Source organism: Macaca thibetana, chromosome 19 (genome assembly GCF_024542745.1).
Source record: "Macaca thibetana thibetana isolate TM-01 chromosome 19, ASM2454274v1, whole genome shotgun sequence".
Classification (NCBI taxonomy): Eukaryota; Metazoa; Chordata; class Mammalia; order Primates; family Cercopithecidae; genus Macaca; species Macaca thibetana.
Genome location: NC_065596.1, coordinates 41892064 through 41918284, shown reverse-complemented (window position 1 = coordinate 41918284; position 26221 = coordinate 41892064). Strand labels below are relative to the sequence as shown.

The 26221-nt window shown below is 42.6% G+C and overlaps 2 pseudogenes; both read left to right on the top strand.

Moving 5' to 3' along the window:
- Window positions 1-1570: 1570 nt before the first annotated feature.
- On the top strand, window positions 1571-3566 carry LOC126942131 (selenoprotein K-like; annotated as a pseudogene).
- An 11899-nt stretch (window positions 3567-15465) lies between these two features.
- LOC126942060 (zinc finger protein 781-like) lies at window positions 15466-22356 on the top strand (annotated as a pseudogene).
- The last annotated feature ends 3865 nt before the right edge of the window (window positions 22357-26221 follow it).

Below are 26221 nucleotides of genomic sequence, written 5' to 3'. Positions count from 1 at the left end.
CATGGTGAAACCCCATCTCTACTAAAAACGCAAAAATTAGCTGGGCATGGTGGCACACTCCTGTAATCCCACCTAGTCAGGAGGCTGAGGCAGGAGAATTGTTTGAACCCGGGAGGCAGAGATTGCTGTGAGCCGAGATCATGCCGCTGCCCTCTAGCCTAGGTGACACAGCAAGACTCCATCTCAAAAAAAAAATAAAAACCTGCTTGAGAAAGCTCAATGCTGCTCTGAAAACATACTGTTCCAGCCAAAACCTGAAACTAGTGATAGGTCCTTAAGCCCCCTCTTGAAGCAGTTACTTTAGAAAGGATGCAATTATAAATAATTTCTCTGCCCCTTTGAGATGTAAATCTACCACCAAGAGCTGTCTCCTCAGAGCTGAGTTTGAAATGCAAACATTCAGAGAGCCAGCTCTTGCTCCAACCTCTTAGTTCCTATGGGAGTGTAAGGGCCTAACTTTGGTGGCTGTCTTGCTCCAACTTTCACAACTGTCTTAGTCATAAAGATACAAGAAATTTGTTTCTACTCTGGATAAATATCAATTAGTAAAAAAAAAAACCTGATGCCTTAGTCACAGGGACCAAACTCCCCCTTAACACCTTTCAGTGTCTCCTTTAGTACACCCCACCATTTTCAACAACTCCTGATTTTTGTTTCCCAAAGTGGAGCTCAGTTTACACCGTATTCTGTTCTCTAATACAGTAGTTATTACTGAATAAAATCTGTCTACTCCCTTTTACTATTGTCTCACTTTGTTTCTTTTCTTTTTTTTTTTTTTTCTTTTTTTGAGATGCAGTTTGGCTGTGTGGCCCAGGCTGGAGTACAGTGGCCATGATCTCGGCTGACTGCAACCTCTGTCTCCTGGGTTCAAGTGATGCTACTGCCTCAGCCTCCCGAGTAGCTGGGATTACAGGCATTGCCACCACACCCGACTAATTTTTGTATTTTTAGTAGAGACGGGGTTTCACTATGTTGGCCAGGCTTGAACTCATAACCTCAGGTAATCCACCCACCTCGGCCTCCCAAAGTGCTGGGATTACAGGTGTGAGACACCATGCCTGGACTCTTCTCCTTTCTTTGAGACAGAGTCTCACTCTTGTCGCCCAGGCTGGAGTGCAGTGATGCAATCTTGGCTCTTTGCAACCTCCGCCTCCCAGGTTCAAGCAATTCTCCCCCTCAGCCTCCTGAGTAGCCGGGATTACAGGTGCACACCACCACGCCTGGCTAATTTTTGTATTTTTAGTAGAGACAGGGTTTCACCATGTTGGTCAGGCTGGTCTTGAACTGCTGACCTCAGGCGATCTGTCCACCTTGGCCTCCCAAAGTGCTGGGATTACAGGTGTTAGCCACTGCGTCTGGCCTTTTTCTTTCTTTTTTAAGACAGGGTCTAGCTCTGTGGCCCAGGCTGCAATGTAGTCATGCCATCATAGCTCTTGGGCTCAAGTGATCCTCTGGCCTCAGCCTCCTGAATAGCTGGGATTACAGGTGTAGACCACCAGGCCCAGCTAGTTAAAAAAAAAATTTTTTTTTGTAGGCATGGGGGGTCTCACTATTTTGCCCCCCCAGGCTGCTTTTAAATTTCTGGCCTCAAGCAATCCAGCTGCCTTAAGCTCCCAAAGCACTGGATTACAGGCATGAGCCTCTGTGCCCGGCCCCACTTTATTTCTCTTTGACAAAACCTAAACATTCTGTTTATTTGAACACCACTTATACTTATGTCAATGTTCTGAGTAAATGTAAATGAATACTGACAAAATAATAGTATAACATCAGAGAGGTGTTTGTTTTTTGAGACAGAGTCTCGCTCTGTCGCCAGGCTGGAATGCAGTGGCACGATCTCAGCTCACTGCAACCTCTGACTCCCTGGTTCAAGCGATTCTCCTACCTCAGCCTGCTGGGTAGCTGGTATTCTACTGATATTAGCTGGGTGTGGAGGCATGTGCCACCACACCCAGCTAATTTTTGTATTTTTAGTAGAGATGGGGTTTCACCATGTTGGCCAGGATGGTCTCCATCTCCTGACCTCGTGATTCGCCTATCTTGGCCTCCCAAAGTGCTGAGATTACAGGCATGAGCCACCACACCCAGCCCAGAGAGGTTGTTTAAACAAAACAAATATGTAACTGATACCTTGTATTTTAAAACTAAGAAGGCATATGAAATTGAATGCATTCTGTGAGGAGAGTCAGACTATTGATAAATTTGGACTTACTAAAATTCCTGGAGTAATGACTAAAAGAACCTACAAACTATTAAAGAGAAAATTGGAATCATAATGCATCAACCCATCATAAAGAAAGGAGAGAAAACGGAAACATGCAACAAAAAGAAATTAAAATGTCAGGAGCTCATGCCTGTAATCCCAGCACTTTGGGAGGCATAGGTGGGAGGATCGTTTGAACCCAGGAGTTCAAGGCCAACCTGGGCAACATAGGGAGACCCTGTCTTTAAAAAGTAGTAAGTCCCCGAAGCAGGGAGGGAGGGCAAGATGGTTTACATCTCAAATGCACAAGTGTTGGACAGCTGGAGTCAGTTTCCATGGAGATTATCTTTGATAACAGATTACTTCTGGGGAATAGCTGAGTTTGTGGTTTTGTTTTTCAAAACTGCTTCAGCAAGATTTGAAAAAAAGAAGCAGCTATGGAAACTCATGTGATTCCAGATATGATGGTAATGGAAGAGGGCCACTGGGAGACCCTCCCGGAAGAATGGGTCCAATCAATCATCTGGGTGGCCCCAGTCCTCCAATGGCTGGTGGATGAGGAAGGTAAACGTCTGCTCTAAGAAGCAACTGGACATGCGCATTCATAGCAGAAGGAAACCATCAAGAAGTGGAGTACTGACCATGCTGGAGCAGTAGATGAAAGTGTCTGTCTAAACAAGGACTGCTCTGTGTCCTCACAGATGAATGAGGTCATGCTGGGAATTCCCTCTGCAGGGAATTGGCCTGACTGACGTGCAGTTCCACAAATGCACGTTTGTCTCATTATCTTTTTAGTATAGTTTATTAAAGTATTAATATAGTTTTGTCGTTGTTGTTGTGGTTTTGAGACAGTCTCACTCTGTCGCCTAGGCGAGTGCAGTGGTGCAATCTCGGCTCATCGCAACCTCTGCCTCCCGGATTCAAGCGATTCTCCTGCCTCAGCCTCCCGAGTAGCTGGGACTACAGGCACACGCCACCACGCCCAGCTAATTTTTTGTATTTTAGTGGAGATGGGGTTTCACCGTGTTGCCCAGGCTGGTCCCGAACTCCTGAGCTCAGGCAATCCGCCCGCCTCGGTCTCCCAAAGTGCTAGGATTACAGGCGTGAGCCATCGCACTCGGCCTCCTCATCTTTAAATTTACAAAAAGATTGAATGCGAAGAAAATAAATAAAAGCCTGTGTATTTAGCAATAAAAATAAATAAATAAAAATGTAATAAAATGGCAGCGTTAAATCTAACAGTGGCTATATTAAATGTAAATAAATTAAATACTCCAGTTAAAAGAGGCAGACGTTCGGGGTGTATTTAAAAGCCACCGTCACAAATGGTCTTCCCACTGCCCTGTTCGCATGCTCAGCCCCTAACAGCACTGACTTTGGGACTACTCACCTCGGGCAGCCCTGAGCTTCCCAGGGCTGAGCACCGCTCTTTGAGCAGCTACCATACTGTGTCCTCCGGCCGCGAAGCGGCTGCGTTCCTGCGCGAAGCATGTCGGCCGCGAACGCCTCTGGGAAATGTATTCCCGGCTACGAGTCCAGAAACATGGCGGAACCGGTTGCGGGAAGGTTGCTTGAATCTTCTCAGCTGTCCCGCTGACCTAGTTGCTGGCACAAGCTGCGCCCGGAGACGTGGGAGCGTTCTCTTGTTTTCCGAGTGCACAGACTCATCGGGTCACAATTTATGCTATTGTGACGCAGTGAGTTCAGCCACTGATTCCTAACGGTTTAGAGTGGGGAGGTTATGCTTGGGCGTCCTGGACGCTGGCCCGCCTGGTGGCTGTAGAGGACGCGACGGATCCCGGGATGGGGCTGGAGGTTTGTAAGAGTCCATCCGAGGGGATTCTGGCTGCGAATGTGACAGAGTATGTGAAAGCCGCATGGAGGATCTGATTGTAGTGCGAGCGAGAGTGAGTGCCCGCAAGGGATCGTCACCTGAGTGGGAGTCTCGGATTCACCGCCTCTTAACGTTTCCTTCTTCTACTGTAAAATGGTGAAAATAAGGGTGCTTCTTCCAGAACGTCAGTTTACTCGAAAATCTGGAAAAGAAAAAGCTAAATAATTGATCTGATAAATATTATAAAACAGGATTTCTGTATAAAATATAAATTTATTATTGTATAGTATACCAAATCAGTGTGACTTTTAAATACAGGAAGAAATATTTTAAAGGATCTTATTTTGTGGGACTGCTGCTTTTCCGTCAGACCCTGAGTAGAGTAGGCATTTATTCTGTTGCTTAGGGAACACAACAGATTTGAGAAGCCTCGGATTAAGGAATAATTTATGAAGGCCCGTTGACTACCCTGGAGAGATCATAGTTTGGGGTTCAAGATTCCAGGGGAGGCGCTATAACTCCACTTTCTGAAGAGCAAACCTTGGCTCAGAGAGGTCCTGGAGCCTTTTAAGGCACATGAATGAAGAAGAATTTTTCTAATTCTTTACATTTGGGAGGCACAAATTTTTTTGTGAGGTCACATCTATGGTTATATCAGGGATTCTAGTCTTTGATTTGAGAACAGTGGAACTAAATCTTTTTAGGTCACGGATGTATACAAAAATGCTCTTATTAGGTAGGATATTTAAGGGCTCAGAGTTATCTCCCAGGAGCCAGTTAAGGGCCAGTTCTTTCTTTGGAACGTGCAGGATTTGAGCAGTCCAGGTGTACTGAGTTACCTGTCCACTCACTCAGGCCTTGGCTTAGGCTCTTTTATGGCAAAACTGTCTGAGCATCTGCATTCGATATGACATTTATATGACAGAAACAGCAATAGTATCAGGATGTAGATGGCTATAATTTCAAGGAGCCTGTATGGAGTAGCAGTGGGATTTAAAGAAACAACTAACCTATCTGATAAAGGCATTACATGCATTCTCATATTTTTGTATTAATTTGATTACTCATTTCCCTCCTTGAATCTACTGTTATGTGCCACATGTTAAAGTTGTACAGAACTATTGAGCGTAGAAATTAGCTGATGGTTAGCTAAATTCTCCCTCAAGCCAGTCTTTTTCACTGTTACTTCATTAGCCAGGTATGGTGGTATATGTCTCTAGTCCCAGCTACTTGGGAGGCTGAGGTGGGAGAATCTGTGAGCCCAGGAGGTCAAATCCAGCCTGGACAACATATCAAGACTCCATCTCTAAAAATAAATAAATAACATTTTGAGAAAGATTGAAAGGTAAAGTTTCAGTTTCTTGTTTAGGGATCATTCCTGCTTCTGTCACTTGGAGTTACAGTCATGGTCTCAGGACCACTGCATCAGGTAGGAAAAAAGAAAGTTGAGGTTATTTGGAGAAGATCTGTGTAACTGTGCCAGCATTCTGCCACACACCCTCTCCTCCTAATCGCCCAGGACAGTAGAGGAATCTATCTAGTGGAGACTATCCTTGGCTTTCCCCATCTTGAGAGTAAGCACACCCTCATGAAGGAGTGCAAACCAGACCATACTTTACTTTCCCTTACTTTAGCCAACAACTCTATCGCTCTCCTATTCTAATTGTCTACTACTTTGAGGATGATCTGCAGCATGGTATGTCCAATTGATGTGAGAACTCTGGACATTGTTGGACACTGTGGGGTGTAAAGTGTTTCCCTTGGTCTGAAGAAATATAACACAGTAATGCCAATTGGCATGTTTCTATTCAAGGTGTTTTATAGTATTTTGAGCCTTTACATCTACCACAGGTATGCAAAAGCCCAATCCAGGGTAAGTATGTCTATCCACTGCCAGGGTCCTTTTGTAGGCTCCCAGGGCTACCAGTGGCCCTCGGATAGAGTCTACATGCTATGCTGCCTCTCTGTGTGGGCCTTCCCTGCTGGAAATCAGTCCTAATTTGTTCGTCAGGTTCTGATGTTATCATTATCATCAATGTAGTATATTGTTACACTTAGGACCAGCCTCAAGTCCACGCTTTCCTAATCAAATTGTAATATTAAGCTAGTAAATTCAAATAACCTGTGAGAATACAGTAGATATAAATTGAGATCTTCCTCGCATGAAGGCAAACTATGGTTGTCTCTTTCCCAAGATTGGGATAATGAAAAAGGCATTTGCAAAATCAGTCAGAGTACTGGTGTCCTTTAATTCGGTGGTACTACTTCATTTAAGCCTCGACAATCTATTGTTAGTCTCTCCCTTTGGCACAGATCTAACAGGGCTATTGTATAGAGAATTTGTTGGTACCAGCACTCTAGCTTCTAACATGTTATTAATAAAGTGATAATCTCTTGTATCTACCAGGTATTCTATACAGTTTCAAATTAACAACCTATGTTGGCCGGGTGTGGTGGCTCACGCCTGTAAACCCAGCACTTTGAGAGGCCAAAACGGGTGGATCACCTGAGGTCAGGAGTTCAAGAGCAGCCTGGCTAACATGGTGAAACCCCATCTCTACTAAAAATACAAAAATTAGCCAGGCGTGGTGGCGCACGTCTGTAATCCCAGCTACTTGGGAGACTGAGGCACAAGAATTGCTGGAACCCGGGAGGCAGAGGTTGCAGTGAACTGAGATTGTACCACTGCACTCCAGCCCGCATGACAAAGCAAGACTCCATCTCAAAAAAAAAAAAAAAAAAATTAACAACCTGTGTGGGCTTCAGCAATTCTATAGGTTCCTGTTTGGCCTGTCTTATAACATTGATTGAAGGACAAACTTACATGCCTTTAGTTTTAAAATACTAGGTAGGGGAAGTGTTCCTCAGTCATACATAATACCTTTCCCCATTACGTATTCAGGCAAGGAGATGCAACCACTTCACGTAAGGTCCATTCAGACCTTCTAGTTTTCATTTAAACTTTCACCTTAATAACAGTCAACCACTGCATCCCCGTATCTTCCCAATCTAACTGTAGTCCCTATTAGGGTGTCACCAACAGATTTTGGAATCACAGTGCATTGGGCTCCATGTCAAGGAGTCCTAGAAATGTTCCTTTTCCACCCCGGTCTTAACTCACACACATGCATATAGCCTTGGTCCCAGCGTGGTTGGTCATCCTGATTAATTTGTCAGGCTGTTGCCTTAGTGATTCAAGATCAGGTTTCTCAGTGTCATCTTTGCATTTCAGCCTTTTAAGTTCCTTCAAATTAGGAGAAATAAAACATATTTGTTTAGAGCCCTTTGGAGTCAGGTGATCAGCAAGGGCTCCCGTTGATCCACCCAACATCTAATAGTTGTGTTAAGATTGTTCTTTTTTTTTTAGATGGAATCTTGTCCTGTCACCCAGGCTGGGGTGCAGTGGCACAATCTCTGCTCTCTGCAACCTTTGCCTTCTGGGCTCAAGCGATTCTCCTGCCTCAGCCTCCCGAGTAGCTGGGATTACAGGTGCCCACCACCATGCCTGGCTAATTTCTGCATCTTTAATATAGACAGGGTTTCACCATGATGGCCAGGCTGGTTTCGAACTCCTGACCTCAAGTGATCCAACCACCTCTGTCTCCTTAAGTGCTGGGATTATAGGTGTGAGCCACCGTGCCCAGCTGAGATGGAGTCTTGCTCTGTTGCCCAGTCTGGAGTGCAGTGGCTAGATCTTGGCTCACTGCAACCTCCACCTCCTGGGTTCAAGTGATTCTCCTGCCTCAGCCTCCTGAGTAGTTGGGATTACAGGCGCTTACCACCACGCCTGGCTATTTTTTTTTTTTTTTTGTATTTTATTAGAGACAGGGTTTCACCATATTGGCCAGGCTGATCTCGAACTCCTGACCTCAAGCAATCCACCTGCCTCGGCCTTCCAAAGTGCTGGGATTACAGTCATGAGCCACTGCGCTCGACCAATCCCATTTCTTAAGAACCATTTTAAGGTTTACTCACTACTTATGATGAGAGTCCCTTGATATCTCCTTCATCTTCCCCATTGTCTTGTGAATTACTCTCATTTTCTTAGCTTCTATAATGCCCATAAGGGGGAAGCTGAGACAACAAATCTGATATGGCTTCTTGGACCATTGCTTGATTTTGCAGTAGTAAAGTTGACAGGGAGTGCCCATGCAGAAGGAGTCCCCTTAATCATGGTATTTGCCTCAAACTGGGGTAATTGCACAAACATCTGATCATCATGAAGCCAACTTGATATATCCTGAATATGCAGCATATCAGCTGCTTCATCTGGGGAGCGCCACTTGGCATTTAAAGAAGGACAGTTCTCCATCTCAGGGTAAATTAATGTTATGGTAGGTTTTTTTTGCTTTTGTTTTTGTTTTGAGATGAATCTCACTCTGTCACCCAGACTGGAGTGCAGTGGCTTGATCTTGGCTCACTGCAACCTCTGCCTCCCAGGTTCAAGCGATTATCATGTACCAGCCTCCCAAGTAGCTGGGATTACAAGTGCCCACCACCACACCTGGCTAACTTTTGTATTTTTAGTAGAGACGGGTTTTTGCCATGTTGGCCAGGCTGGTCTCAAACTCCTGACCTCAAGTGATCCACCTGCCTCAGCCTCCCAAAGTGCTGGGTTACAGGCATGAACCACCGCACCTGGCCATTATGGCAGCTTTGATCTAGTCGACTAGGATAACTGTCCCCTCAACAACAATCTGCATTGTATCTGCATCATATATAGCCATCTGTGATTGTTCAGTAGTAAGCCATGGGTCTGCCTCAAAGCAAACATACTTCTCCCTTCTGCAGTATTCAAAACTGAGGAAATTGCTCCTAAGTTAGTCAGTCTCACAGTTCACTTTAGTAAAGGTTCTTCAGAAAGCTGATGATACCAGTCTACAAAACGAGACCACTCTTTCACACTGTACCCCTCGTTTCAATAGTTTCTTGGTTTCACCATCTTCTCTGCCGCCTGCACTACCTTTTAGTGATCAACGGTTGTGGAGTACTGTCTGTTGTTCCAGCACACATGTTCCCTTTGGTAACAGCTGTGATGCTAGAGGCCATAGCTCAGGCCAGCCAATGTCTGACCTTGGTGCAATGCCAGGCCCCACTCTGACTCTCCTTTACTTTAATTTGAGCTATTGCATGTGACACACAAGGGATTCTATTTTTAGCTTGTTTCTCATTATTTTGCCTTATTTTCCTTATGTATCTAATGAGCCAACCCTTTGGAGGTCGGGTCTATCATTTCTAAGTTCCACTGGTGCTGGGCACAGTTGTACATGCCTATAGTCCCAGCTACTCGGGAGGCTGAGGCAGGAAGATCGCTTGAGCCCAGGAGTTTGAGACCAGCCTGAGCAATATAGCGAACCCCTGTCTCCAAACAAACAATAACCAAATAAATCAATTCGATTGATGAATTTTACTTCTAGTAAGTGATTGCAGTGCAGCTGCTGTCTCATACCAAGGGTAACTCCATAACCATCCAAGTATCAAAGGTTCATCAATCCCACTCCCACATAGTTCTTTTTTTTTTTTTTTTTTACCCCAAACAATGTTTTTGCTATGTTTCAGTGAGTCAGGATCTTTCTAGTAAATCCCACTTCGGATCTGAGGGTCTTCAAGACTGCCGTGAGACTCAATGATTCCTTGATTGGACTCACAGGGTTCAGAAAAGCTGTTATACCGACAGTTGGAGTTTATTAAATTAAAAGGATGCAGATGAAAATCATGAAAGGGAAAGGTGCAACAGTTGAGGAGAAACGAGTCATAAAATTCCAGGTGTCCTATCAGAGTAGAGTTGATGGAGATGCCCTTAATTCTTCTAGCCATGGTATGTGACAACATGTGTGAAAGTTTGCCAGCCAGGGAAACGAAACTTACCCAAACCTTGGTGTCCAGGGTTTTTTTGTTTGTTTGTTTGTTTGTTTGTTTTTTGAGATGGAGTCTCACTCTGTCACCTAGTCTGGAGTACAATGGCGCGATCTCGGCTCACTGCAACCTCTGCCTCCCAGGTTCAAGTGATTCTCCTGCCTTAGCCTCCCGAGTCGCTGGGATTACAGGTGCCTGCCACCATGCCCAGTTAATTTTTGTATTTTTAGTAGAGACAGGGTTTCACCAGGTTGGCCGGGCTAGTCTTGAACTCCTGACCTCAGGTGATCCACCCACCTCAGCCTCCCAAAGTGCTGGGATTACAGGCATGAGTCACCACACCCAGGTGGTGTCCAGGGTTTTTATTGGAGATACTTAGAGTGTCTACCTGGACAACGTTAGTACTTAGTCTCCAGGTCCCCAGAAGTCAACCTGATAGAGCCCAAGGTCTTAGCACACAAAAACACTCTCATCAGACAGGGTGTTCAAGGACACAGAGATGATTTTCCAGCAGCCCATCAAAGGCCAGTTCTTTTTTTGGAATGTGCAGAGTTTGAACTCAAAGCTTTAAGCCTGCTGAGTTAACCCTTAACTGCACAGAGGCACGTGGTGTTTCATGTATTTGTAGAGCTATTGAGTTTTTTTTTTTTTTTTTTATCTTTTCTATTTTTTGAGATGGAGTTTTGCTCTCGTCACCCAGGCTGGAGTGCAGTGGTGCAATCTCGGCTCACAGCAACCTCTACCTCCCGGGTTCCAGCAATTCTCCTGCCTCAGCCTCCCGAGTAGCTGGGATTACAGGCAAGTGCCACTACGCCCAGCTAATTTTTGTATTTTTAGTAGAGATAGGGTTTCACCATGTTGGCCAGGCTAGTGTGGAACTCTTGGCCTCAGGTGATCTGCCCACTTCGGCCTCCCATGGTGCTGGGATTACAGGCAAGAGCCACTGTGCCCGGCCCAGTTTCAATTTACGTTGTTTACACTGTTTGCTTCTCAACATGTTCTGATTAATAGAAATGTCCCACAGTGGCAGGATGTTGTATCCGCCTCACAGCACAGGACTGCTTACCAATATGTGTGTATTCATTTCCTTATTGCCCCTTCCTGTGTTATAAGTTTCCAATTTCAACCTATTGCTTACTATAGAATGCCTTCCAGAAAAATCCTTTTTTATATCCTTATCATTCACCTAAAATATATTTTCTTTACTATTACATATGTTAAATGGGACTTTTCCTTTAAGGAGTTGGTGACATTCAGGGGTGTGGCTATAGATTTCTCTAAGGGAGAGTGGGAATGCCTGGGCCCTGCTTAGAGAGACTTGTGCAGAGATGTGATGTTGGAGAACTACAGCAACTTTGTGTCACTGGGTAAGGTCACCTGTTCCCTGTAATTCAGAAAATGTTCTCTCCATTGGCAATTCTGGGGCTGCATTAAATATCCAAATTCCGTTCCATGTTCCAAAAATTGGTTTGAGTTTTGTTGTCTTGGAATAGATTGCTTCTGTCAGGCACCTTCATATTTCCTGTTCTTCACTGACCTTCACTCTTTCTCCTTATGTAAGTGCCTTTCTTCTTGATTTTTAAGGAGCTAGATGATGGTCAAGGGACATTTATATAACAGCCTTTAGGATTTAAGACATGATGGTTCATCTAAAATTTAGGAAAACACATTCCCTGTCATTTTTATGTTTGAAAGCTACATTCTAGGAATTTGACATTTCACAGGAAGATACATTGATTCTGTCTTGTGCCTGCTTGTTTTTCTTACCCAGGTAAGTAGAGATAGAGCCCATGTAGATTTAAATTTAACTAAGACCTTCCCCCCTCATTTGTCTCTTTGTTCCTTGTGCTCCTTAGGTCAGCTTAATGTGAATGAATTCTGACGTCTTCATCATTCTTTTACCCAAAAGCTTTTCTAGGGCCCATTTTTAAATTTTGTTTTATGTATTATTATATATTTTTTTGAGTCAGGGTCTCTGTTACTCAGGCTAGAGTACAGTGGCATGATCGTGGCTCACTGCAGCCTCAAACTCCTGGGCTCAACTGATCCCCTCACCTCTGCCTCCCAAGTAGGTGGGACTACAAATGTGCCACTGTGACCAGCTAATTTTTTAAAATTTGTGTAGAGATACGGTCTTGCTATGTTGCCTAGGCTTATTTTGAACTCCTGGCCTCAAGTGATCCGCCTGCCTTCGCCTCCTAAAGTGCTGGGATTACAGGCGTGAGCCAGTATGCCCAGCCAAAACTTTCTTTTCTTTTTTTGAGACAGAGTCTCGTTCTGTTGCCCAGGCTGGAGTGCAGTGGCGCAATCTTACGATTACATTAAAGTTATGTATTTTTGGCAAGAATACTACAGAAGTGATGCCTTTTTCAGTGCATTGCATCAGGACATAAAAAATGGCCAATCAAAAACAATATCTTGTTTTGATGCTTGAAATGGTATCCTCTAGGGTTCTGCATAGTAAAGCTACTATTTTTACCTTTGCAATCAGTAAGTAACTTGTAAGGAAATTTGAGGTTCTACAAATACCCTCTTGCTCATGACATTTTTATCACTTTAGTTTCATCAATGATTCCTGCAGAGAACAGTTATGGTTATTACTTTTTTGAGACAGGGTGTTGCTCTGTGGCTCAGGCCGGAATGCAGTGGCATGATGATTGCTCACTACAGCCTTGACCTCCTGGGCTCAAGCAGTCTTCCTGCCTCAGACTCCCAAGTAGCTGGGACCACTGGTATGTGCCACCACACCTGGCTCTGACAGCAGTTGTTTACTCTGGTGTTTGCCAGATTATGATTTTCTGTTTCCATCAGTCTTCAGAGGAACTTGAATTTGCTTTAGGTTAAACCATTCTAAAAAGAAACATTTTTTGGTTTATTTATTTTTAATATCCTATTTCTTTGAGCAGGAGTTGCCATTTCTAAGCCATCAGTGATTTCCCTATTGCAACAAGGGAAAGAACCCTGGATGGCTGGGAAAACAGGATGGTATCCAGGTGGGTAAGGGTGTTGGGGTACTCCCAGCAGAAGTACATTTTAGGGAAGCCCAAACTGGTCAGAGTGGTGATGTCTTTTGTTTAAGATATTGTGTGGAAACCTTCCCTCAGAGGCCCAAGGTCTTGGGAGAAAAAGTTTGACAAATGGGAAGTATTTCAAATATTTACAAAGAACTTTTTTTCTTTTTTTTGGTAGCAGATGTATTGAGGCATAATTGACATATAATGAACCAGCTATGCTATAAAGTATATGGTTTGACAAATTTTGATGTGTCAAATGGTATACTTTATATGTATACATGTTTGCTCATGAAACCACCATAATTAAGTTACAAAACCTATTAATCACTCCCATTGCTTCTGATCTAAGGAAAAAAGACTTCAATATTTTATTATTATTATTATTATTATTATTATGAAACAGAGTCTCACCCTCTTTATTATTATTATTATGATGATGACGATGATGAAACAGAGTCTCACCCTCTAGTGCAGGCTGGAGTGCCGTGGCGTGATCTTGGCTCACTGCAACCTCCACCTCCTGGGTTTAAGTGATTCTCCTGCCTCAGCCTCCCGAATAGCTGGGATTACAGGCACATACCACCACATCCAGCTAATTTTTATATTTTTAGTAGAGACGGGGTTTTACCATATTGGCCAGGCTGGTCTCAAACTCATGACCTCGTGATCCACCTGCCTCGGCCTCCCAAAGTGCTGGGATTACAGGCATGAGTCACTTCCCTGGCCTACTTTGCTCTTATCTACTGTCTTGCAGTAAAACCTTAGGTTGTTTATTTTATACCTTTTTCTTTTTTTTTTTTTTTGAGACTGAGTCTGGCTCTGTCGCCCAGGCTGGAGTGCAGTGGCCGGATCTCAGCTCACTGCAAGCTCCGCCTCCCGGGTTTACGCCATTCTCCTGCCTCAGCCTCCGGAGTAGCTGGGACCACAGGCGCCCGCCACCTCGCCCGGCTAGTTTTTTGTATTTTTTTTAGTAGAGACGGGGTTTCACGGTGTTAGCCAGGATGGTCTCGATCTCCTGACCTTGTGATCCGCCCGTCTCAGCCTCCCAAAGTGCTGGGATTACAGGCTTGAGCCACCGTGCCCGGCTTTCTTTTCTAATATAAGCATTTAAAGCTATAGGTTTCACTGTAAATGTTACCTTAGCTATATAACATACATTTTGCTGTGCTATACTTTTATATTGTTAATTTCTAAGTATTTTCTAATTTCCAGGTGTATTGTTTAGTTTTCAAGTATTGGGGGACAGGTTCCAGATATTTTATTTTATTTATTTATTTTTTTTTTTGAGACGGAGTCTCGCTCTGTCGCCCAGGCTGGAGTGCAGTGGCCGGATCTCAGCTCACTGCAAGCTCCGCCTCCCGGGTTCGGGCCATTCTCCTGTCTCAGCCTCCTGAGTAGCTGGGACTACAGGCGCCCGCCACCTTGCCTGGCTAGTTTTTTTGTATTTTTTAGTAGAGACAGGGTTTCACCGTGTCAGCCAGGATGGTCTCGATCTCCTGACCTCGTGATCCGCCCATCTCGGCCTCCCAAAGTGCTGGGATTACAGGCTTGAGCCACCGCGCCCGGCCAATAATTTCAAACTGAGTTCCATTGTGATCAAAGAAAATACTCTGTGTGACACTGATCCTTTTTAGTGTATTGAGACTTGTTTATGGTCTATTTTGAATGCGTATAGGTATTTGAAGAGAATGTACGTTCTGCAGTTTTTGATATTATGTTTTGTATATATCAACTAGTTGAAGGTGGTGGACAGTGTTACTTATATCCTCTATTACTTTACTCATTTTCTGGGGGAGGGGGATGTTCCAGTTGTTCCTATCAGTTATTGAGAGATGGTTGCAAAATCTCCAGCTATGATTGTAGAATTATCTATTTCCTACTTTGTCAATTTTTGCTTCACATATTTTCAGGCTGTGTTATTCTGCACCTACACATTTCTGATTGCCAAGTCTTCCTGATGAGTTATTATAACTCTTTTATCATTATGAGAAAATTATCTTTGATAATATAGAGTAACTGGAAGTCTGTTTTATCTGATATTAATATAGCCATTCCAACAATTTTTTTCTGCAAATTAAATGCCAAGATTTGAAAGTTATCTAAGCCATTTCTTGCTTAAGGGCATTATTATCTGTTTGACTGCTTCTATGAAGTTTTATTTCTCATAAAAGAGGAAAACATGATGTTTATTTTCTTTCAGATATGCTGTCTAGGTATGACACCAAGGAGTTACCTCTTAAGAATGGCACTTTTGGGCCGGGCGCGGTGGCTCAAGCCTGTAATCCCAGCACTTTGGGAGGCCGAGACGGGCGGATCACGAGGCCAGGAGATCGAGAGACGATCCCGGCTAACACGGTGAAACCCCGTCTCTACTAAAAAATACAAAAAAACTAGCCGGGTGAGGTGGCGGGCGCCTGTAGTCCCAGCTACTGGGGAGGCTGAGGCAGGAGAATGGCGTAAACCCGGGAGGCGGAGCTTGCAGTGAGCTGAGATCCGGCCACTGCACTCCAGCCTGGGTGACAGAGCAAGACTCCGTCTCAAAAAAAAAAAAAAAAAAAAAGAATGGCACTTTTGAAAAAGAATCGTTAAAATGGAAAATAATAGAAAGAGTCAGAAGTTCTTGCCTCAAGGAATCTTGTTTTGGAAATGATTGGAAATGCAAAGGACTCTTTAAGAGACAACAGGAAACTAAAGAGGAATATTTCAGGCATGTAACTGTGCCATTTGAAAAAATATTATCTGAATTCATCCAGCCTACATCTTTTCTTCTAAATCAAATAATTCATACTGGAAAGAAACTCTATGAACATAAAAAATGTGAAAATCTTACTCAACAGGGAAGAATTTGTATTATTGACAAGCTTGATGAAATGTGTGGCAATGCGTCTGTATTTTACACAAATCATATGAAACATCAAATTTTACTGCAAAGAAATGCAATGTATTTAAAGAATGTGGCAAAGACTGCTTGTAACTTTCAACTAACTCAATATCAAATAAGTCATTGCTAATCAGAAACCCTATGAATGTCAGATATGTGGAAAGCCCATAAGAAAGCGTGCCCACCTTACCCAACATAATCAAATTCACACTGGTGAGAAACCATATGAATGCAAAGAATGCGGGAAAGCGTTTATGTTGTTCAACATTGATTCAACATAAGAGAACTCATACTAATGAGAAACCCTATGAATGTCTGGAATGTAGAAAGATGTTTAGGTGGAATGCACATCTTATGTGACATCAAAGAATTCATACTGGTGAGAGACCTTATACACGTAAGCAATGTTGGAAGGCCTTTGCTTCTGTTTCTGATTTTAATAGACATCAGAAAATTCACACTGGTGAGAGACTTTACAAATGTAAAGAATGTGGGAAGGCACTTAACAATTGCTCAACTTTTATTCAGCATCAGAGAATTCACACTGGTGAGAAGCCCTTTGAATGTAAGGACTGTGGCAAAGCATTCAATAATTGCTCAACACTTACTCAACGTCAGAGAACTCATACTAATAAGAAATCTTATGAATGTCAGGAATGTAAAAAGGCTTTTAGGCAAAGTGCACATCTTACTCAACATCAAAGAACTCATACTGGTGAGAAACCATATGAGTGTGAGGAACGTGGGAAGGCTTTCACTTGTGCTTCTGACTTTAACAGACATCAGAGAATTCACACTGTTGAAAAACCCTATGAATGTAAAGAATGTGGTAAAGCCTTTAATAATTGCTCAGCTCTTATTCAACACCAGAGAATTCACACTGGTGAGAAGCCTTATGAATGTAAGCAGTGTGGGAAAGCTTTTATATCCTGTTCAACACTTGTTCAACATCAGAGAACACATACTAATGAAAAACCTTATAAATGTCAGGAATGCAAGGCCTTCAAGCAGAGTGCACATCTAATGAGACACCAGAGAATTCAGTGGGGAGAAACCCTATGAATGTAATGAATGTGGGAATGCCTTCATTTGTTTTTCTGATTTTAATAGACATCAGAGAATTCACAAAGGAGAGAAACCCTATCAGTGTAAAGAATGTAGGAAGGTTTTTAATAATTATCTAACTCTTACTTAACATCAAAGAATTCATACCAGTGTGAAGCCCTATGAAGGTAAGGAATGTTGAAAGAACTTTACTTGGCTTTCAAACTTGAATAAACATCAGAGGCCAGGCGCGGTGGCTCACACCTGTAATCCCAGCACTTTGGGAGGTCGAGGTGGGCAGATCACGAGGTCAGGAGATCGAGACCCTCCTGGCTAACATGATGAAACCCACTCTCTACTAAAAATACACAAAATTAGCCGGGCGTGGTGGCAGGTGCCTGTAGTCCCAGCTACCCGGGAGGCTGAGGCAGGAGAATGGCATGAACTCAGGAGGCGGAGCTTGCAGTGAGCTGAGATTGTGCCACTGCACTCCAGCCTGGGCGACAGAGTGAGACTCCATCTCAAAAAAAATTTAAAAAAAATACACATCAGAGAATTCACACTGGTGACAAACCCTTTGAATGTAAAGATTGTAAGAAAGCTTTTCTTTGTTATTCAACATTTATTCAACACTGTAGAACTCATACTAATGAGAAACCCTATGAATGTCAGGAATGCAGCAAGGCCTTTAGGCAGAGAACACATCTTACTCAACATCAAAGAATTCATACTGGTGAAAAACCATATGAGTGTAAGGAATGTGGGAAGGCCTTTGTTTGTGTTTCCTACTTTAATAGACATCAGAGAATTCACACTGGAGAGAAGCCATACCAGTGTAAAGAATGTAGAAAATTCTTTATTGATTGTTCAACTCTTATTCAACACCAGAGAATTCACACTGGTGAGAAACCCTTTGAATGTAGGAATGTAGGAAGGCTTTTAGGCAGAGGGCGCATCTTACTCAACATCAAAGAAGTCATACTGGTGAGAAACCCTATGAATGTAACAAATGTGAGAAGGCCTTTTCTTGTCTTTCACAGCTGAAAAAGCACCAGAGAATACATACATGAATAAATCTTATGTATTTGAATAGCATCTTTTTATTTAACAATTCTTACCTAACATCACCAAATTCACATTGCGAGAAACTTCAGAAGTATAAGAAATGTGGGAAACACTTTTACCTGTCCCTCAGCTAGGCTTTTTCATAATGGAATTTGTACTGGTGAGAAGCCTTATGAAAGCCAGATATGTGTAAAGATCTACTCTCACAATATACTCAACATTATATAATATATAGTGTGACTCCTATAGGAAACGCTTGATTTTAAAATTATCAATTATGGAATAGCAAACAATCTGTAAGTGAAGAAAATCCAGTGACTGTGTAAAGTTTTTGCCTCATAATTCACAATTTATTAAGCATCAAATTTATATGGGAAAAATAGAGTATCAATTACTAATAAAAACATTACCACTAAAATTATATTTGACTTATCATAGAGAATAGCATATAGAGAATAATCATGTTGACTTTGTGAATGTAGAAAAGTGTTTATCTATAATATGAATCTTTTTCAGCATCATTATACTTTCACCAGTTTCCACGTCTGTTTTATTACCAAGTAATTTAAACTTTGTATACTTCAGATTACAAATTTCTTACATTGTGATAAGGTTATTGTGAAGATTAAATGAGTTTATCCAAAGACTTTTGGAATAGTTATTGGTAAATAGAAACTAGTCAGTAAATATTGGCTGTCATGATTATCACCTTCATTACTACTTAGAATATTTATATAAGAACATTTAATTATGCAGATTTTATTAATATAATGAAATCCACCATCACAATTTCTCTGATTGCAAATCTATGATAATTTATTCTGGAATGAAAATTATTAGAATATAGTGAGTATGAGGAAACATTCATTTAAATTTATTTTAGTTGAATCAGAAAATTCACTCTGGAAACACTGAATGGATGTATTAAGTAAATTTTTTAGATTAAAGTTGATATGAGAAGTGATATATCTGAAGCAAGTTTCAAAAAGTAGTGTTCATTTTCTGACAATAACTCAAGACAGGTGGGTGTGGTGGCTCATGCCTCTAATCTTAGCACTTTGGGAGGCTGAGGCAGGTGGATCACTTCAGGTCAGGAGTTTGAGACCAGGCTGGCCAACAAGGCAAAACCCCATCTCTACTAAAAATACAAAAATTAGGCAGGTATGGTGGTGTGCACTTGTAGTCCCAGCTACTCGGGAGGCTGAGGCAGGAGAACTGCTTTAGCCTGGGAGATGGAGGTAGCAGTGAGCCGAGATCTCACCACTGCACTCCAGCCTGGGTGACAGAGTGAGACTTTATCTGAAAAAAACAAACAAATAAGACAAGTAGATACAGAAGACGAATTTTTAAAATTTGCAGTTTATAAACATCACCATATGTAGTTCTTGGATTAAGTGAAAAATGCTATCTGAAATAATAGGCTATTTAGATATGAAAGATAGTGTTGCATAATAAAACCTGAGGTATGTGGCTCATTTGAATAAATAAACATTCAAGCAGAAAAGTAACAAACCCAAAATTAACACTGGAAACGTATTACATAAATCAATTTGTTTATTCAATGAATTTGAATGAATTACTTAAAAAGAAAAATTAATGAGCTAAACAGAAAGTGGACTTTATCTAAAAGTGGTTTGAAACAACTTGTAATATAGACTAGATTTGCCAGTTATGATTGAGATAAGTAAGAGAAATGACATAAATGCATCAGTGCAATTGGGAACATGGAAATTTTACAGGCATTTTTAATAGTATGAAATGTTTTGTTTAGTATTTCAAGTAAATTTTAAACATCTATGGTAAACTTCATTTTACAGGAATATGTAAATATGTAAATGTTTCTAGTTGGTTCACTGAGGCATAGAAAATTTGAATGAAGCCAAACCTGAAGCTATAGAAAGTCTGAATGAAGCCAAAATGTGAAAACTTTACTCCACAAGGAAGAATCCATGCCAGTGATAAGCTTAATGAAATGTGTGGGAACACCTTTACATTTTGCACAAATCAGAGAAAATTCACTGGAAAGAAATTTCACTGGAAAGAAATGCAGAGAATATAAGGAATGTGGCAGAGACTTTGATCATAACTTTCAGTTAACTCAGTATCAGGTAAGTCATACTAATCAGAAACCCTATGAATGTTAGATATGGGGAAAGACCTTTAGAAAGGCCCTTCAAAAAATTATCCCTTCAAAAACACTGAAAACTTAATCAGAGATAATCACCTTTAAAAACTATTACTTAGGCCATGCATGGTAGCTCACGCCTGTAATCCCAGTGCTTTGGGAGGCCACAGCTGGTGTATTGTTTGAGGGCAGGAGTTTGATACCAGCCTGGGCAAGATAGTGAGACCTCGACTCTATTAAAAAATTTTTTTTGGCCAGGCATAGTGGAGCAGTTCCTCAGTCTTTTCTGTCGTTTATGACGTTGACATTTTTGGAAAATACTGGCCATTTGTTTTATAAAATATCATTCCATTTGAGTTTTTCTAATGTTTCCTATTAGATTCACATTATGTATGCTTTGGCACCCATATACTGTACTACATTATACCATACTGTACTATATACACAGTGCTTTTCCATTTTATTTTAGTTTAGTTTTATTTTTCAGATGGAGTTTTGCTCTGTCGCCCAGGCTGGAGTGCAGTGATGCGATCTCGGCTCACTGCAACCTCTGCCTCCCAGTTCAAGCAATGCTCCTGCCCCAGCCTCCAAAGTAGCTGGGACTACAGGTGCACACCACCATGCCCAGCTAATTTTTGTATTTTTAGTAGAGATAGGGTTTCACCATAGTGGCCAGGCTGGTCTCAAACTCCTGACCTCAGGTAATCTGCCTGCCTCGGCTTCCTAAAGTGCTGGGATTACAGGCATGAGCCACCACGCCCCAGCCTTTCCCTTTTTATTAATAGTGCATCATATTAGGGCATCAGTAATCCTAACTTTTATCTCTTGATTAAAGTATTGTTGACCAGGTTTGTCCATTCTAAAATTATATTCCCCTTTTTAATTACTAAGTGTTTTGTGGGAAGATCCTTTTAAGCTATGTAAATTATCAAAACCACTAATTTTTGTATTTTTAGTAGAGCTAGGGTTTCACCATGTTGGCCAGGCTTGTCTCAAACTCCTGACCTCATGATCCGCCCACCTTGTAATCCCAAAGTGCTGGGATTACAGGCATGAGCTACCGCGCTCAGCCCAGATTAGTATCTTCTAATTAAAAACAAGTTTCAACTGTAACAGTCTACTCACTTTTGGAATTACTGGCAAGGTTTATGTCCATCAATGCTTTTATGTAATTTTCATTTAAGTTGCCTATTCAATATTCATTTTTCTTTCCTTGTCTTCTAATTTTAATTGATTACTGGTAATTTTTATAGATAGCTTCACAAAAAGACACAAAAGACATAAAAGTATATCATAAAATTTTGGGATGCTACCATTGTCCATTTTTGGAAAAGGTAATTTAATCTCATAGAAATAATTGATAAACATTTAATGGTGATTATCTGTTCCTTCCAAATTTGCTTGGTAAACACTATGTCATACTTAATTTTTTTGTTTTGTTTTGTTTTTGAGACGGACTCTCACTCTGTCACCCAGGCTGGAGTGCAGTGGCGCAATCCCAGCTCACTGCAACCTCTGCTCCCCCGGGTTCAAGCAGTTTTCTGCCTCAGCCTCCCCAATAGCTGGGACTACAGGTGACCACCACCATACCCGGCTAATTTTTGCATTTTTAGTAGAGGCAGGTTTCACCATATTGGCCAGGTTGGTCTCAAACTCCTGACCTTGTGATCTGCCCACCTCAGCCTTGCGAAGTATTGGGATTACAGGTACATGTACATGCCACCATGCCTAATTTTTTTTTTTTTTTTTTTAACAGACAGAGTCTTGCTGTGTCATCCAGGCTGGAGTGCAGTAGCACAATCTCGGCTCACTGCAACTTCCACCTCCTGGGCTCAAGTAATCCTCCCGCCTCAGCCTCCCAAGTAGCAGAGACCACAGGTGCGTGTCACTATGCCCAGCTGTTTTTGTATTTTTAGTAGAGACAAGGTTTTGCTATGTTGTCCGGGCTCATCTCAAACTTCTGGGCTCAGGCGATCTGCCCACTTCAGCCTCCCAAAGTCGTGGGATTACAGGCATGAGCCACAGGACTAGCCATGCCTGGCTAATTAAAAAAAAAAAAAATTGTAGTGACAGGGTCTAGATATGTTGCCCAGGCTGGTCTCAAACTCCTGGCCTCAAGTTATCATCCTGCTTCAGCTTCCCAAAGCACTGGAATTACAGATATGAGCCTTGTTTCTTGATAGTATTGCTTAATTGTAACAAATGTATCATATTAAGGTAAATGTTACTACTAGGGGAAATTGGGTGTGGGTGTATGAAATTGTCATATCTTTGTATCTTATATAAATCTAAAACCATTGTAAAAACTAGTTCATTTAGAAAAAAAATCAATGACTTTTTTTTTTGGCTTTTGTAACCACAAAATCCAAAGATAAATGGAGCTTCGGGTATGGCATGATCAAGATGTTCACTATGTCATCAGGTTTTAACACTGAACGCTCAGCTCTCCCTTTGCCAGTGTTTTGGCTTTGACTTGAGGCTAATTTCCTCATGACTGCATCAGTTCCAGGCCTCCTATCTGGACATACCCCTTTCAGTACAAGAGGGAGAGCACCTTTGCCTAGCATTCCAAAATAAACCTCTGAGATTCACTTTGACTGGGTCAAGTTAATTGATATGCCCAATCGTAAACTAAGAGCTTCAGCGTGCAAGGAGCCCTCCCTACATGGAGGCACACACAGTCCCACATCTTTTGAGCTCCAGAGGTCAAAGCTCTGAGTGTGGCTGGGACCTGCTTCCCTTCTCTCTCATCATCTTGGGTCCAGTTAACCATCACCAACCACCTGGGAAATGGAAAAAATGGGACCTCATGGCCAAAGAGGCTGTTCACTGCTTATGGCACCCCTACAACTGGACCGGAGACTCTTGCCAGGGCTGGCACGTACAGGTACAAGCCACACTTACACTCCATTTATGACTCAATAATGACTTCACTTCGATCTCATAGTGAAATTCCCAACTGCTTCCACAGCACCAAGTCCCCAGCACAGGCAACACCTCCCCTGGAGAAGTCCCAGCCAACAAGCTCTGCCATTCTTCTCCCTGCAATTCTGCCCTGAAAATGTCTGGGCCTCAGTTCTGTGAAATAGGGCAATTTCTGCCCTACTCTGTAGCCACTTGAGAAATCAAGTCAAAGAATTTACTCACATACTGACATCCTGCAAGGTAAGGCTGTGCCTTTTTTTTTTTTTTTTTTTTTTTTTTGAGACAGAGGCTTAGTGTGTTGCCAAGGCTGGAGTGCAGTGGCATGATCTTGGCTCACTGCAACCTCCGCCACCTGGGTTCAAAGGATTCTCCTGCCTCAGCCTCCTAAGTAGCTGGAATTACAGGCACCTGCCACTATGCCTGGCTAATTTGTGTATTTTTAGTAGAGACGGGTTTCACCATAATGGCCAGGCTAGTCTCAACCTCAGGTGACCTGCCTATTTTGGCCTCCCAAAGTGCTGGGGTTACAGGCGTGAGCTGTAACAAGGTAAGGCTGTACCTTTTATGGGTTGTTAGCAGCTCAATGTCTTGCTATTAAAACAAGAGGTTTACTAGATATATCCAAACATGAGAAGAGTGGGGCACAGGATTCTACTCCAGACAGCAACACCAGCTGTGCGGGCTCCTTCCCCACAGGGGTCACAGCAGTCCTGGGACGGATCACTGTAGAAGAAACCAGCACTCACAGACCAGGACTCTGTTTATGAGTTCACTCAGAGATCTAACTGCCCCATCTCCTACTCCAAGAGAAGGCTTATCATTGGTCCTGCATCACGTACCTTGCATGGAAATTCTGACTGTCTTCAAAGGCAACCCTGCAGTAATTGAAGCAAAGCAGATGTCTATTGCATCAGAGTGACCCAGTACCAGGCCACATCCCATTGACTAGCAATGCCCAGCTGACCATGGGGCTTCTGGAATGGAAAATTCATGGAATAGGACAGTACATCAGATTCCTGTCAAGATCCCTCTCCATATACTTACTAATAATTTTATAGTTGGTGAAAAGGTAAGGCATGTTCATAGTTCTTTTCAAAAGCAAATCAAACTGTTAAAAAGGGTGTCACATTAAAGGTAGGTTTCTCTCCTATTCTGACCAATCCCTCAGTTCTACCGGAGTCCCAGAAATCCACTTAATCATTTTCTTGCATCTCATTCCAGATATCCCATCCTCACACAAGCACATGTATGCATCTAAGTGTACTTCCTATTTTTTGCATTTTTTTTTTTTTTTTACTTAAACAATTGTTATTCAATTCCCGTATTAAACTTTCTTAGAGACTATTTTATTTTTATTTTTCTATTTCCGAGACAGGGTCTCACTCTATTACCCAGTCTGGAGTGCAGTGGCATGACCATAGCTCACTGCAGCCTCAATTTCCTAGGCTCAAGCCATTCTCCCACTTCAGCCTCCTGAGTAGCTGGGACTACAGGTGCATGCCACCATGCCTGGCTAATTTTTAAAATTTTTTGTAGAGATGGGAATCTCATGTTACCCAGGCTGGTCTCCAACTCCTGAGCTCAAGCAATCCCCCTGCCTAGGCCTCCCAAAGTGCCAGGATTACAGGTATGAGCCACCACTCGCAGCCTCTTAGAGACTTTTTTTTTTTTTTTTTTTTTTTTTGAGAATCAGGGTGTCTCTATTACCCAGGCTGGAGTGCAGTGGCGTGATCTCAGCTCACTGGAACCTCTGCCTCCCAGGTTCAAGCAATTCTCCTGCCTCGGCCTCCTGAGTAGCTGGGATTACAGGCGTGTACTACCACATCTGGCTAATTTTTGTGTTTTTAGTAGAGATGGGGTTTCACCATGTTGGCCAGGCTGGTCTCGAACTCCAGACCTCAAGTGATCCACCCAAAGTGTTGGGATTACAGGTGTGAGTCACTGCACCTGGACTCCTTTGACTTTTAAAGGTGTCTCAGTAGGCAATAAATTAAATGGTCAATTACCAGAAGGGTGAGGCTCTGGAGACAACAGCCAGCTATGGAAAGCCATCCAAATAATCTCACCTGCTCTTTTCTCCCTTCCAGTGAGCAGGGAACATCCCAGAGAGGTGAGGGTGAGATAGACTACAGAAGCAGCCCAGACACTATCAGTGAACACCTCCAGTCCCATCTGTCCATCAAGGGGGCAGTGGGCAGCTGTGTCTCTCCTTTAGGAGCCAAGTGGAACAGCGAAGGGTCAGCAGCCAACAGAACCCGGTGGACAATGGGATCTTCTCTATGGTTGCATTCAAGTGCTGGAAACATCATTTCTTTGAAGACATCAAGTGGCCAGACCAATTCTTACATCACCAACCCTGATGAGTCCATCTGGACTTAGTAAGAAAAGACGGATACAGCTGGAGGACCTTGAACTGTGAATCATATACCGAAGTTTCAGCCTCATGCCAGTGGAAATGCTGCAGCCTCAGAGATCTGCAGATCAAAGACTGTGACGCCATCATGCTTATTTAAAGAGGCTGATAAGAGCCTATAAGTTCTCAGGGATAGCCATGCCCAAGCTAACCATGATCTAGATGCCCACTGGTCCTGTCTCTACTTCGCACTCTCTCTATCAAGATCATTGTGATGTTTCGGAAGCATAAATATGAACCCAGCCCTCCCGTGTTTAATTCCTGCTCCCCATTACTTACAGAATGAAGTTCAAGTTCCTGTGCTTGGCATTCAGGGTCTTTGAAAATCTAGACTTTGTTTACCCCTGTAGTTCCCCTCCCCACTCCCTAAAGGCACCCCACACTTCAGCCATGCACAGACATTTGCAAGTCCCCAAATGCTGACTGCCAGGTCATACCTCCATGACTCTTGAGTCAACAATCCTTTTTTTTTTTTTTTTTTTGAGATGGAGTCTTGCTCTGTCGCCCAGGTTGGAGTACAGTGTTGCGATCTCGGCTCACTGTAACCTCCACCTTCTGGGTTCAAGCGATTCTCCTGTCTCAGCCTCCTGGGTAGCTGGGATTACAGGCATGTGCCACCATGCCCAGCTAATTTTTGCTTTTTTTTTTTTTTTTTGATGGAGTCTCGCTCTGTCGCCAGGCTTAAGTGCAGCGGTGTGATCTCGGCTCACTGCAACCTCTGACTCTCTGGTTGAAGCTATTCTCCTGCCTCAGCCTCCCCAGTAGCTGGGATTACAGACACACGCTACCACGCCCAGCTACTTTTATTTCTAGCAGAGACACGGTTTCACCATGTTGGCCAGGATGGTCTCAGGATCACCT